Source organism: Equus quagga, chromosome 16 (genome assembly GCF_021613505.1).
Source record: "Equus quagga isolate Etosha38 chromosome 16, UCLA_HA_Equagga_1.0, whole genome shotgun sequence".
Lineage (NCBI taxonomy): Eukaryota > Metazoa > Chordata > Mammalia > Perissodactyla > Equidae > Equus > Equus quagga.
The window spans coordinates 69,975,601-69,989,347 of NC_060282.1; the positions used below are offsets into that span (position 1 = coordinate 69,975,601).

Below are 13,747 nucleotides of genomic sequence, written 5' to 3' on the forward strand. Positions count from 1 at the left end.
TCAAAACTGGCCTGGCACTTGGAAGGCCTAGAAGTCTCAAGACAAAGCTGTGCTCAGTAACCAGCTCTGCAAACAACATCTGTGGCCACAAATAAAATAGCAATTTATTTGTGAGTAAATAGTGTGGAAAGAGCTTTTGATCACACATATATCTTTTCCACCATATCCTCCAACACAGCCAGCAATATTTATCAGTATTATCATCTCCAAATTGGAGATACAGCTGTTTGTGGATGTAAATGCATGTGTTTGTATGTGTGCATATGTTCTGCCATAGAATTAAGGTGCGTCTATGAAAAATGTTCACCTCTTCACCTATTTATGCATCTTCAGCACTGCACAGGAGGACAGCTCCACCTGATCTGTAGCAGGGATGGGGTTCCCATAGCCCTGTCCACTAAGTCGTCTTCTTTCAGCAGTGCCACCTAAGGTATGTCCGAAGAACCCGAAGGTTCCAGAAAACCATTTTGAAAAGCAAAGAAGGAGGTGATTCTCACTATGGAGATGAAGAAAGATTATTTTTAGCAGATGGGCCTACGGCAGGCCCTTTGGCCGACTGGTTAAGCTCCCACACTCTGCTTTAGTGGCCCAGGGTTTCGCTGGTTTGGATCCTGGGCATGCACTTAGCACTGTTCATCAAGCCATGCTGAGGCGGCATCCCACATAGCAGAACTAGAAGGACTCACAACTAGAATATACAACTGTGTACTGGGGGGCTTTGGAGAGAAGGAAAAAAAAAGATCGGCAACAGACCTTAAAAAAAGAAAAAAATTTAAACTGGGCCTAATTCAAAATAGTTGTATATCACACAGAACACATTACTTACCCTTCCTGATATTTTCTGTTTTGTTCTCACCTATTCTATTTCGCCTTTTTTTTAATGCTGATTATGACACTTGGAATTGATTTATGACCCAAAAGAAGTTGCTACTCACGGTTTGAAAAATACGGTTCTAAGGAGTAGCTGTTTTGGTAGGATCTGCTCACTCACAGAGAGGGATGCACAAGACACTTACTAATGCTTTTTATGTAAAAATCATCTTAGCTAGACAACAGCATGAGAATGCTCCAAAACTTTTATAAACCACCACTACAAGTGTTTTCAAATTGGGGTTTTTTTCATTTCCCAACATCAGAGAAATTTCTTGTTGCTGACTTCACTATTTTAATCTGTTATTTTGTAGTATTTCTTTATTTGTCTTCCTCCTATCCCGCTGCTATAAGTGACTTTTACAGCTCCTGGACCCACAAGTTCTAACTTGTACTGGGCTGCTGTTTAGAAGGCAGGTGTTAATTACCTACTTAACAAATCGTAGCTATTTACTTCCAACACTAAATACAACTTAGTTTCTCCCAATTAAACTGTTTTTCCTGCTGACTAGGGTTCCAAACCTCTATGACTTTCCTCTCCTTTGCAAATAACATTAAATTTACTTTTGAAGGGAATGTACATAATGGCTCTTTGAGCATTCTTAGCTCTACCGCTCATTAAAGACTGGACCCTTTCATTGAATAATACAAGCTGATTGTATTAGTTTCCCAGGGTTTCTGTAACAAAACACCACAAACTGGGTGGCTTGAAACAACGCCAACACATTCTCTCCCAATTCTGGAGGCCAGAAGTCTGATATCAAGGTGTCAGCTGGGCCATGCCACCTCTGAAGTCTCTAAGGAAGAATCCTTCATTACATCTTCCTAGCTTCTGGTGGTCACTGTCAATTCTTGGAATTCCTTGGTTTATAGCTTCACCACCCTCATCTCTACCTCGGTTGTCACATGGCCATCTTCCCTCTCTGTGTGTTTCTGTGTCTCTCATGGCCTTCTTATAAGGACACCAGTCACTGGATTTAGGGCTCACCCTAATTGAATATGACTTCATCTTAACTAATTACATCTGCAGAGACACTATTTCCAAATAAGGCCACATTCTGAGATTCTGGGTAGACATGAATTTGGGGGGCACTATTCAACCCGATATGCCGACTTTCCAAAAGGACTAGACATTTATCTCTACCAAACTTACTGAAATCAGCCAGCAACATCCACAGAAATGAGCTCAATGGCAATTTCATAGAAACGAATGCAGTAACTTGAAACAGGAAGTTGTCAAAATAAAGTTCTTCTACCTCTAACATTATACACTAGTTAACAATTCTGTCCCAAACTCTGTAGTCCATATGAAAAACAATGTACTTGGTTATCATAAAAATGTTGGCATTGACATAGAATTGTATAATTTCCAAAACACTTTCACATGCATTATATAATTTCATCATGGCTACAACCTAGTAATGTAAATGAAATTGTCATCATTGGCCCCAGTCTGTGCATGAAGAAACTGAGGCTCCATGTCTTGACTTGGTCATGCAGTTCATTTGGTAACGCAGACCCAGGAAAAAGGTCAACTCATCTGATTCCTAATCCAGCATTCTTTCTACCAACAAGTTAAATTGTATTATGTGAAAGTGTTTAGAGCAATGTCTGTCAACCACAGGCTGGGAGAGGAGGTGTGAGTGAGATTAGAGACCACTTCAGCATCATCTGCAAGACTTTTTTCTAGCTACACCTACCCACCCCGGAGACTTTGAACTGTGTTGAAAAGCCCCACAAGACCTAACAACCCACCCCTGTTTCCATAACTGAGATCCACTGGTTAAAAATCTACACAAGAGCTTCCCAGGCTGATTTTTTTTTTAATGACATGCATTTGTATCTGAGGTCAGAGCTTCTCAAACTTAAATGTGCATGTGAATCACTTGGGAATCTTGTGAAACACAGATTCTGATTCAGTGGTCCTGAGGTGGGGCCTGACATTCTGCATCTCCAGTAAACTCCCAGGCGGGGCTGCTGGTTCAAGGACCAGATTTTGATTGACAAGACCTTAAGTAGCTTTCATGGTAGAACCCAGGAGCAACTCTATACCAATAACAGAATGTGTCTTTGTGGTGGTAGATGTCCATACATATCCAAGAGCTGTAAAAAGCAGGACCTCTCTGACCAGTAAACAGCTCCTCAGTCCCCTATAAGTACAGCAGCGCTTGAGCTCATTCAAATCATGGGTCTCCAATTGTTACTGTCAAAACAAGCCAAACAGGACTCCATTAAAGGCCCTTGTTTGTGATGCTTGGTTTCATGCCATGAAGAACACCTGTCATTCATGCAACAGAAGCATCGGGGAGCTGCTGCTGCTCACGGGCCCTGGGACAGCGCAGCAGCTGCCCCGAAGAGCAGATGCAAAGTGACCCATGTAAGTTTTCTGCAGTCACAGCTGGATTTGGCTCCCATCTAACTTTTCCCTTGGCAGAGCTGCTTCATTGCAGCGTGACCCTCACATGTCTTCTGTTTTCTGGCATTCTATAATGTAGTCTTGATGATGTTGACCCCAAAAAGTGCTTTTCAGAAGAGGTTTACTGCCGAGATTCATTAAAAGGAAAAATAATGATTCCATTACAGCTTTTGTTTTTTTCTTCCTTTGACGCTGTTGGGACACAGTCTTTAGATACGGGGATAATGGTGAAAATAAATCCTTGCGGTTCTCTGTTAATGGTGATAGATGAGCTGATGAGGCTGACTAGGTGTCCAAGAAGCAAAGCCAGTTTTTAATGGCACTTTAATTCTGGAAATTTAGAATTCGTTGCAGAAATTGGAAGTTGGAGTGGGTGAGAAATAATTCACAAAACGAGTACCCTTTCAGGGAACAGCTAGTGTAAATGGATTCTTAAACTAGTCTTCGCCCTGTGTGATTTCAGAATGTACACTGAAGGTAAAACGTTATAAAAGAAAATAGTTCTGGCAGATAATAATGTGTGTCTCTTAATGTTTTCATGTACCGATAAACCATTGTTTAACTCTAGGAGAGAAATTTCTCTATTTTGAAACCTGATGTTCTTATTAGACTTTTTTTAATATGAGGAAATAATATTTCCAAAGATGAATGATGATTTAAGTCAAGGATTACTCTGAGTTCTCTACTTGTAGAAGATGATAATAGAGAATTGTCAGGGCAACTGAATCGTCCTGGTAAGCTTAGTCATAAACATGCAAGAGTCCTGGACTCTGCGTCTCCGGCACAAGTAAGGTTGAGATTCCACCTCATAAATACTTCTATAACCTATTCCCTTCTTCCCCTTTTCTACTGCCATTGCAGTAGGAACTTCTCTTCTTGCCCTCAGTTGCGCTTCTACCCCAAGCAGTCCCACACCTTGTAGTTAATGATCTTCTTGAAACGCAAATCTGAGCGTGCCGTTCCCTTGCTTAAAATCCATCTGTGGCTTTTCCTCCCTACGGGCGCATCCTCAAGCTTTAGCAGGCGTCAGAGTCACCTAAGGACTGGTCAAAACACAGGTTTCTGGGCCTCTCCCCAGTGTCTCCTTCAGTAGGTGTGGAATGGGGCCTAAGAATTTACATTCTTAACAAGTCACCACGGAATGCTGATGCTGCTGGTCTGGGGACCACACTTTGAGGAAAGCTGGTCTTCAGAAGGAAACCCACCAAACTTGTCATCAATGCATTCAGCACCCTTTAGAATTTGTCCACTGCCTAACCACCCAGAAGTGCCCCACACTCACTCATCTCAGCCTCCTCCTGCATCCTGTCACATCATCCTATTCGGTTCCCAGGGCTGTCGCAAGGTTGTGAAAGTTGTGCACCGCACAAATGATGGAGGCATCATTGACATTCTCCTCTCTTTCTCGGTACCCTCTGGAGGTGACCAGAGCACAGCCTTCTATGCAGCAGCCCTGAAACCACCATGAACTCCTGCATGTCATGCCTCCTTATGGATGCCCACAGTTGTACAAAATTACTTGGAACTTTCTGAGCAAACCGTATGTTTAGGACTTTGAAGCCTTTGCGGCCTGTCCTCTGGGCCTGTAGTGCCCTTTATCCCCTTTTCTGTGTGGAAACATCCACCCATCCTTTAAGGCCTCCCTCTCAAAAAGAAGAATTATGAGTCTAATTGTTCTTAGAGCAAAGGAGACATTTTTCCAACAGGAAAAGGAAGAATGTTATAGAATCCGGATGGAGCTGTAAATACTCTAGTGTCCAAAATACTCTAAGTGTTCAAAATCTGTTTTTTCTCCCTCAGGTTTTCATAAACTATCTTTTCAAAGAACCAGAAAATTGATAAGAAGAAGAAAAGGGAAGGAAGCTTCTCTCCATTTTCTTATTTTATTCTCAATCTACACATATCTAAGATATTGATTTATATAAACGATATTTTAACAAATTATGCTTGCAAATAAACATTGAATGGAATACACAACATTCTTAAGTGTACGCTTTTATGAAGGTTTTTATTACTTTTCTGTGATGCTTTATTTTTGGTTGCATGGAATAATGATGTCTGTGTATGTATCTATGTGTGTGTAGGTATTTTTTAACGGATAACCTACATTATTAATTCTTCTCAGTGGATTAACATTCCATTGCACAAGCCTGAATCTACCCAGATCTATGCATGGAACCATCACTTCATTCACTGGTTGAATTAACTGCAGACTCCAAATCATACTCAGCAAAAAATGTGACATAGAATGAATACAGCACTTTTCCTTAAGAAAATGTATTCTTCTGTGAAGGTGAAGGCCAAAATAGTCAGGCTTCTCAAAGAATAAGTTAGGAAAAAATCTGCTCAGCATATTAGGATTAAAAAAAGGATTAATAAAAAGTATAGAGCTTAAACCTAGGAAAAGATTATGTTGCTGAACTTGTCAAGCTGGTCTCTTATCACAAAACGGGCTATTTGTAATATGAATTTCTATTGTTAAAAAAATTCTATTGCTAGTTAAAGCTTTTAGGCTGCCTTTGGGTCTTCTGGAAGCAACAGAAAATGGCTAAGAACCCGTCTTACTCTTCTTGAGTGATTAGAAAATATTTGATTTCTTCAAGGTCCAGTCTCATTTTCTCCAGTTCTGTGGACTTCTACCTTCTTTTTTGGTTATTCATTTGTTCAAAGTAGGTTTGTGAAGTGCCTGCTCTGTGTTAGGCACTGTAAGAAATTGTCTGGAGACTAGGTAGTCATTGCCTTCCATAATTCTAAAATCCTATTTAAGAAATAAAACTATCTCTTATGAAACTGTCACGTGATTATTTAAGAAAGTTGTAAGGTTTTATGGGTATAACAGAACCTGATCAAAACTCTGGCCAACTTAAGCTAGAAGGCAGGAGCGGGGGTGATAACGTATGGAAGGTACCGTTCCAAGGCAGAAACTGAGACTCCCCGCAATGTGAGCTTGTCGCTTCTCCCTCTGGAGCACTGCCCTTAGTGTGACTCCCTCCCAGCAACTCCGAATCTCCAAGTCTCTCCATTCGAACTTCAGATTTCCAGGAGGAAGAGAATCTGATCGGGTCAGCCTGGAGCAAGGATTGGCCCCTGGATCAACATACCAAGGAGGTAAGGTTGCCAGATCAAATACAGAATGCCTAGTGAATTTCATTTAAACAACAAATACTTTCTTAGTATAGGTATGACCTGTGCAAAAGTTTGATTCAAACATCACTGGGCATCCTGTATTTTTATTTCCTAAATCTGGCAATGCTGCAAGGAGGCAGCTCTGAGAACAGGCAAGGCTGCAAAGGAAGACCATGTGAGTTCAAGCAACTGCAAGAAGTGTTCATGACACCTTCTGTGCATTTGGTAAACCCAGAACAAGCATTCAGACGAGAAAAGCCACTGTAATCTGGAGTCCCAGGGAGGGCTTCCTGGAGAAGTGGCAGGATTTGGGCAGTTGGAAGACAGTAAGGGAGGCAGTGCATGATGGGGTGAAGAACGACATGCCCAGGAATCAGTGAGGGTTCCCGCCCGGCTAGAGGGGGAAATTCAAGCCAATTCGACCACCAAGGGTGTGTAATAAGGAATAGAAAGGTGAAACCAGCTGAAAAATACATGAAAGTGAAACAGAGTCTTTATAAGGGTGTCAAAATCAGAATTAATGAGCAATTCCCCACACTGAATTAGGGATAAATCCAAATGGTATGTAATTAACACACCACTTATATGTGGTTTTAGAAAATAATACGTGTTGATCTCTATTTTCCTTTTACTTACCTTCCCTGAGTTCACATCAGCTCAGCTAAGTGGAAGAGGTGGCATCTTAAGAGATTGGCACCTGTTAAGAAAAGCCCAACTTAGGGAGCTCTTCTTAATTCAATTGCACCAACTACCAGAACCATCTCTCCTTATGGCTCTCTTATGGCTCTCCTAATTATGCCACGCACATGAATATGCTCTCCTTGTAGGATGTTAAAAGAATCACTATCTAGGCAATCGAGTCACACACAGAATGAGGAACTGGATTCCTCTTCTGGCTCAACAGGAATAGATGTATGATTGGGGAAGTTCTCAAATAAGTATAATAGTTAACATTTTTTTAGCCCTTTACAGCTTGCAAAGTGCTATCATGTATTCTATCTTATTTGTTCTTGTATTAGAGTTCTCCAGAGAAGGAGAACCAGTAGAATATATATATATATACATATATATAAAATAGATAGATAAATGTGTGTGTGTGTATGTGTGTGTGTGGAGAGAGAGAGAGAAAGAGAGAGATTGACTGAGAGAGGGAGACATTAAGGAATTGGCCCAAGCAATTGTGAGGACTGGCAAGTCTGAAATCCAGAGGGCAAGAGAGCAGGCTGGAAATTCAGGGAAGAGTTGATGTCACAGTCTTGAAGCAGAATTTCTTCTTCTTTGCAAAACTTAGCTCCATTTTTAAGACTTTCAACTATTGGGTGAGACCCACCCAAATTACGGAGGTCGTCTGCCTTACTCGAAGTCTACTGGTTTAAAGGTTAATCACATCTAAAACATACCTTCACAACAACTTCTAGACTGATGTTTGATCAAACACCTGGGCTCCACAGCCTAGCCAAGTTGGCACATAAAATTAATCATCACAGTCCTCCAAACATTGCTACGTAGGTCAGCAAAACAAGTATTTATTTTCCACGTTTTCTTTATGGGAATACTGAGTCCCAGAAAAGCTAATTGTGCTGCCCAAGGTCACAAAACTAATAAAGTATGTCAGAACCAGGATTCACACTCAGACCTTTCAGTTCTAAGTCCCATATTACTACTACCCCTGTCCCCACCTGGCACTTAACTAGTCTCCTTGGATCTTCATTTTCTTATCTATAAAGTGAGAAATGGAGTATTTCAAAGATTTCTTCTAATTTGAGTGTTCTATGATTTTTAATAGTCTAGATATCAAGTTAAATGAAATCCTGTTGAAAGGATGCACTGTACTCATTCTCTTCTGGTGTCCTTCCCCCCAAATCTGTCATTCAAACACTAAAGAGAAGAGCCTAACTAGTTATGTTGTGCTTTCTTGGGAGGGAGGGTAAGCAGTCTAAGAGGAGAGCCATGGTCCCTGCCCTTCAGGGGCTAAAAGAGGCAGGGATGTTTGTGTTCTGCCGAGTTTGGCCAGTCTTCATTTTCACTCTCTGGCTCCTGAAGACTTCTGTAAGAACAAATTACCTAAAAAGAGGTTGTCTAATCGTTGGAGTGGGTATAAGATTAAAGGTTTCTCCATCTCGCCGTTGCTCCTTTCTTTGCAGAGTTACTAGGATAACATTAAAGTTCCCTTCACCAGCCTTCCACCTAATGACTTGCTTCCTAAAATCTAATCTTTTAAAACACAGAAATTTATCATGGATAGTGAAACAAAGCTTATTTCAGGAGAAACCAAGAAAACATCAAAACGGTATCTTTAGTTATAAGAAAACCAAAAACTCCCCTCTCAAAGAATGGGTTGTGTATGTGAGAATAAAAAACTAAAAGAAGAATGTGATAGTATGTAGAACTGGGTTGCTTCTCACGCCCACCACACCCCAAATGGAAGGCATTATTCCGCCTTACGGCCGACATCCACTTGTGCGAGGATGACTTTTCAAACTCCTCACTCAACAACCGACAAATTAGGGGGGCTTTGGGGACTGAATTCCGTGGTTCCTGTTATTCACAGGGCCAAAATAATTAAAAATCAACGAACCTTTTGGTGAAGCTCATTCTTTCCACGCGTCATGTGGTGTTAGCACAGAAGGGATTCATGTTTGCATATGCAAATCAGCTGACGGTGCTTAGGCACCGAATCTCTTTTGTCCTGGAAAAGTCAAGGGAACATTTCGGCAAAGAAAGGGCCAGTAGTCAACCAAGGGCCCCCAGCCTTGGAGGAGAGCATCTCACATTCAAGGAATATGAGATGCTAGAACTGCAAACAGCCATACATGGTTCTTCCTTTGGTGCAAATCAAAGGATTTACTTTCTGGCTTTCCACCTCCAGTAGTCTTCTGGGAAATGCCTAGAAATTGAAGTTGCTGGATGAAAATTATGTTATTCTTACCTACTCCTCGCTTCTTCCTTCAATAAATGGTTTGGCCTTTGGCTCATAGGCTTACACGTTTGAAGAAGAAATGGCTGTGTGATTTGTCCTTTTTCTGAAAGTTGAAAATTATTCACGTGTCTAATAATGCTTGTCACAGGCCTTTTCCTTCCTGTCAACTTAAATGAGTTGATTCTTTCCTGAAAATTCTCATCACCATGATTTCCCATGTTGTTTTCGATTGCTGATCAGGTTTTTTAAAAATATATTATATCCCACTAAGAAGATAAAGCAGGAGTGACTAAAAGCTTATAAGGCACTCACTTTCACCTCTTAGTATATATCTGTGAAGGAAGGAAGGCAAGGTTAGGGAAGAGGAGAGAGAAAGTACCTGCACTGGGCTCAGTGTGAGGCGCAGAAGTTCCCATGTGTTTGGGTGGAGTGTTGAATGTTGGTGGATATAAAGCAGAGTATTACACAGGAGGCCCAAGCCAGAACACTTTCTGCATATTTTAAGACTCAGGTAGGTCAATATCATCCGAAGCAACCTCAGTCCAACTCTTTCTTTTTATTGAGATATAATTGATGTATGCATTGTATTAGTTGTAGGTGTACAACATAATGATTTGATACATGTATATATTGCAAAACGATCACAAAAAGTCTAGTTAACATCCATCACCAGACATAGTTACAGTTTTTTTTTCTTGTGACAGGACTTTTGAGATCTACTCTCTTAGCAACTTTCAAATACACAATACAGTGTTATTAACTAAGGTCGCCATGCTGTACATTACATCCCCAGGACTTATTTATTTTATACCTGGACGTTTGTATCCTTTGACCACCCTCATCCATTTCGCCTACCCCTCACCCAGCCGCAGTCCAACTCTCAACTATTGGCAAACCAGAAGGTTCAGTCCTGAGGCGAATAAGCTACAGTTGTCTGGGTTTGGCTGCAAACCACTGCTTCCATGAGAGAATGTGTTTAAAATATGAACATGAAATAGGTCTGCAATTGTATTTGAATGAGGGCTAAACAGTTTGTCTTCTTCATTTCCTCCCAATGCTGACCAAAGGCTTTTTCCAGACACGTTTCCAGCATTTCTTACTCTTATCCCACTTTACATTTTATAGGATGCCTCATGCGCATGAGCTAGTTAGATCCCTAACACCTTCTGAGACAGGCAAAGCAAATGTGGGGCACCTCGTTTTGCAGATGAGGGAACCAAGGCTTGGAGGGGGAACTGGCTTGTCCACACAGCCAGCAGAGGTAGCCATGTGTGTTAATTCCTTGTTCTGTGTCCTTTGCACCACAAAACACCCATTATCTTCACAGGACCTTGAACATGTTGGTAAATTGAGGCAAGTCTTCAACTGCCTTACTTCCTCTCACAAACGGAAATCAAGGCAACCAACTTTTGGTACCTGTTAATGCAAGCGCCTGGAGGCCTGTTCTTAACTCCGTGTGATCCTGTGACTGTCTGTGTCTAAGTGAAGAATAAAATCGTTGTCCAGGAAATTTGAAAGGGAAGAGAAGTTTTATCCAGAAAGAATGTCTATTCCCAGTAAAGAATACCTGGAATATACACCACAATGCGATATTTTTCAAAGCCTTCCCATTTGAATTTTTTACTTCTTAACAGCAAAGTCGTATTTTGGCAATTCAACCATAATGACAGGATCAGTTGTGACTTGTCCTTGGTTTGGTTTGCAGACACGACTGGAATTAGCAAAATGTTTTCGAGTAGAAAGAGAATCAGCAAATGTTAGAGGTTAAGGAACCTCGGGGATGGTCTAATGCAAATCTCCAGGGAGGTTGACTGACATCACGGAGATAATTGTTTGGAATTCGTGCTTCACTCGCCACGTACAAACATGAGTCTATTTACTAGGGCTGAGAGAAACAGCCCGCTCTGGAGGCCTGTTGTTGGAGGTGACAGGATTAAAAAACTAACCTGTGCCTAGTTATAATAAACGAAGCAATACCTAAATGCCATAAGGGTTTGCTGTAGCAAAGTAAATATCCATGTTTAGAAGTGTATCCTGTAGCTTAAACTTTCACATTTGTTAGGTTTATTGTGTTAAACAAGAAACTCTACAATAAGACAATAAACTTGCATTTGGCTTATTGTGTCACACATCATTCTTGATATACATTGAGTCATTTGTCAAGATGGTGTCTTTGTGGGAGAACTCCAAGCTTCACAAGATGCTTTAAATAGGCCATTCCTTTACAATGAAAGCAAATGGGTTTTGACAGATTGAATTTGAACATGAGACAGAAAATAATCTGCTTCAATACCTTATGGTTTCTTCATCATGAACGTGGGGTTGCTGATGGCTTGAGCGTTTGGGTTTTTTTCTTTAGTAATTCCTTTTCTTCAAGAATGGACTCCAAATCATGTTGTGCATGTGCTGAGTTTTCAGGTGTTAAAGGCAACCGTGTTTGTTGAGTTGCCGTTGACTAGAGCATCACCAGCATTAGTGCTATGCAATGTTGCACCATTTCCCAAAATTAGCTACTGAAGTACAATGACCTACAATCCACCTCTGGTTATAGAGTCAAGTAAAACTGAAGGTCCACCTCGTTGGACCTTCTGCTTTGTTCTTTGTCCAAAAGACTGGAAGATAATCGAATGGTTTGATTTGTATTTCTGCTTTTCTCCTTGCTCTTTGAAGTGATAAACATCAATAAAATGCATCCAAAATGGGAAGGTGAACAGATAAGAAGATTTGGAAAACCTAGAATATGGACTATGAGTGCAAGAATGATGGCAGCAAGCCCAGCACTTAAAATGCCCAATGGTAATTAGGAACTGTGTGACCTCCTAGAAAATACAGAGGGACCTAGTTCTTTATGGTAAGAGCATAATAATGCTTGGGCTCTGACCAATGCTTCCTAAGGAATATTTCAGTGACAGGATATTGTAAGTGTCACCCTGCCATTGGCCTCTGAGGATAAAGATTTGGGGTGAGCATTCCCAACTTGCCCTTAATAAACCCTCAGAATCCATTATCCATGGGTTTATCTAAACCTTCTTGAGGGGATTTCTAACTTTAGCCTTCACTATCTCTTAGAGTAGACGAAGAGAACCTTTACTCTACTGTGATTCATTGGTCCACATTTTTAAAAGAAATTCTGAAGTACACTCGAGTAAAAAGTACTTAGTTTTGTTAAAAAAAAAAAATATTAAACACCAATAATTAAATACCGTTCTTCAAGTTAAGGAATCATAAATCTTTATTGAATATCTGCAACACATTCTGAAATACATCCTACTATGGTTTAACTTTATAGTGATTTAAGAGGAAAGATGGCAACTGGAAGAACAGGAAGAAAAAACAATGAAAGGTATAAAGGAGGCACCAAGAGGAGAGAAGAGGAATGGTAGGGAGAATAACCTAGAAGTAGAGGAATTTGGAAGGATAAAGAGAAAAGAGAGAAAGAAGAGCAAGAGGAGAGGAGTTCAGTAGTCCTGATATCAGTTAGAGATAAACTAGTTTTTTCACAATCTGGTGTTTACTCAAGATGTTTAATCGTTGTCTTTTAAAATGTTTACTAGATGTTGAATCTCTAAATTAAACAGTCGGTGTCAGGATATTTTTCTCAGAGCTACAAATAATAACTGAGACCAGTGACACCTCCCAAGGTCACTGGCAAAAGTCAGGTGAAACCAAGCCAGACCCAACCTAGGTAAGAGAGGTTTCCTGCTTGTGTGTTTCAGATGCACAATTTTTACTAAGCAAAGAAGTGCTTCTTTCCACTGCCTTCAAGCCTTAATCTTTTTTTTTTTTTTTTTGGAGAGGAAGATTCACCCTAAGCTAATGTCCATTGCCAATACTACTTTTGTTTTTTTGCTTGAGGAAGATTAGCCCTGAGCTAACATCTGTGCCCATCTTCCTCCACTTTGTATGCAGGATGCCACCACAGCATGACTGATGAGTGGAGTAGGTCTGCACCCAGGATCCAAACCCTCGAACCCGGGCAGCCAAAGCAGAGCATGCAGGACTTAAACCACTCAGCCATGAGGCCGGCCCCTTCAAGGCTTAATCTGTATGCTTTGCCTTATCAATCTAAAACACCGGGTTACAGTGAGGAAATCCCTCCTCCGGCTGTCTGTATCTTGCATGGTTTTACAGATTTCCCACACACTGAAGTCCTGTTCATTTCAGCCTCTAATAATATGAGTATCTCTCACTTATTTAGTGATGTCTGTGTGCCACGTAATCTTCACAACAACCATGAAATAACTATGGTTGTTGTCTTCATTCAGTAGATTTGTAAACTGAGACACAGAGGGTAAATAACTCGCCCAAGGTCACACAGTAAGCAATAAAGCCAGGCTGAGAGCTCAGAATGTCTGAATCTAAAATCCAGTCACTCGATCCTCTTCTTACTTCTTATTCAGCTCTTCCTCTTTTTT

General features: G+C 40.7%; 1 protein-coding gene across 1 annotated transcript in view; it reads left to right on the forward strand.

The window, feature by feature from the left end:
* The window catches only part of KCNB2 (potassium voltage-gated channel subfamily B member 2), a 364,869-nt gene that overhangs the window by 348,044 nt on the left and 3,078 nt on the right, over positions 1–13,747 (forward strand). The window lies entirely within an intron of this gene.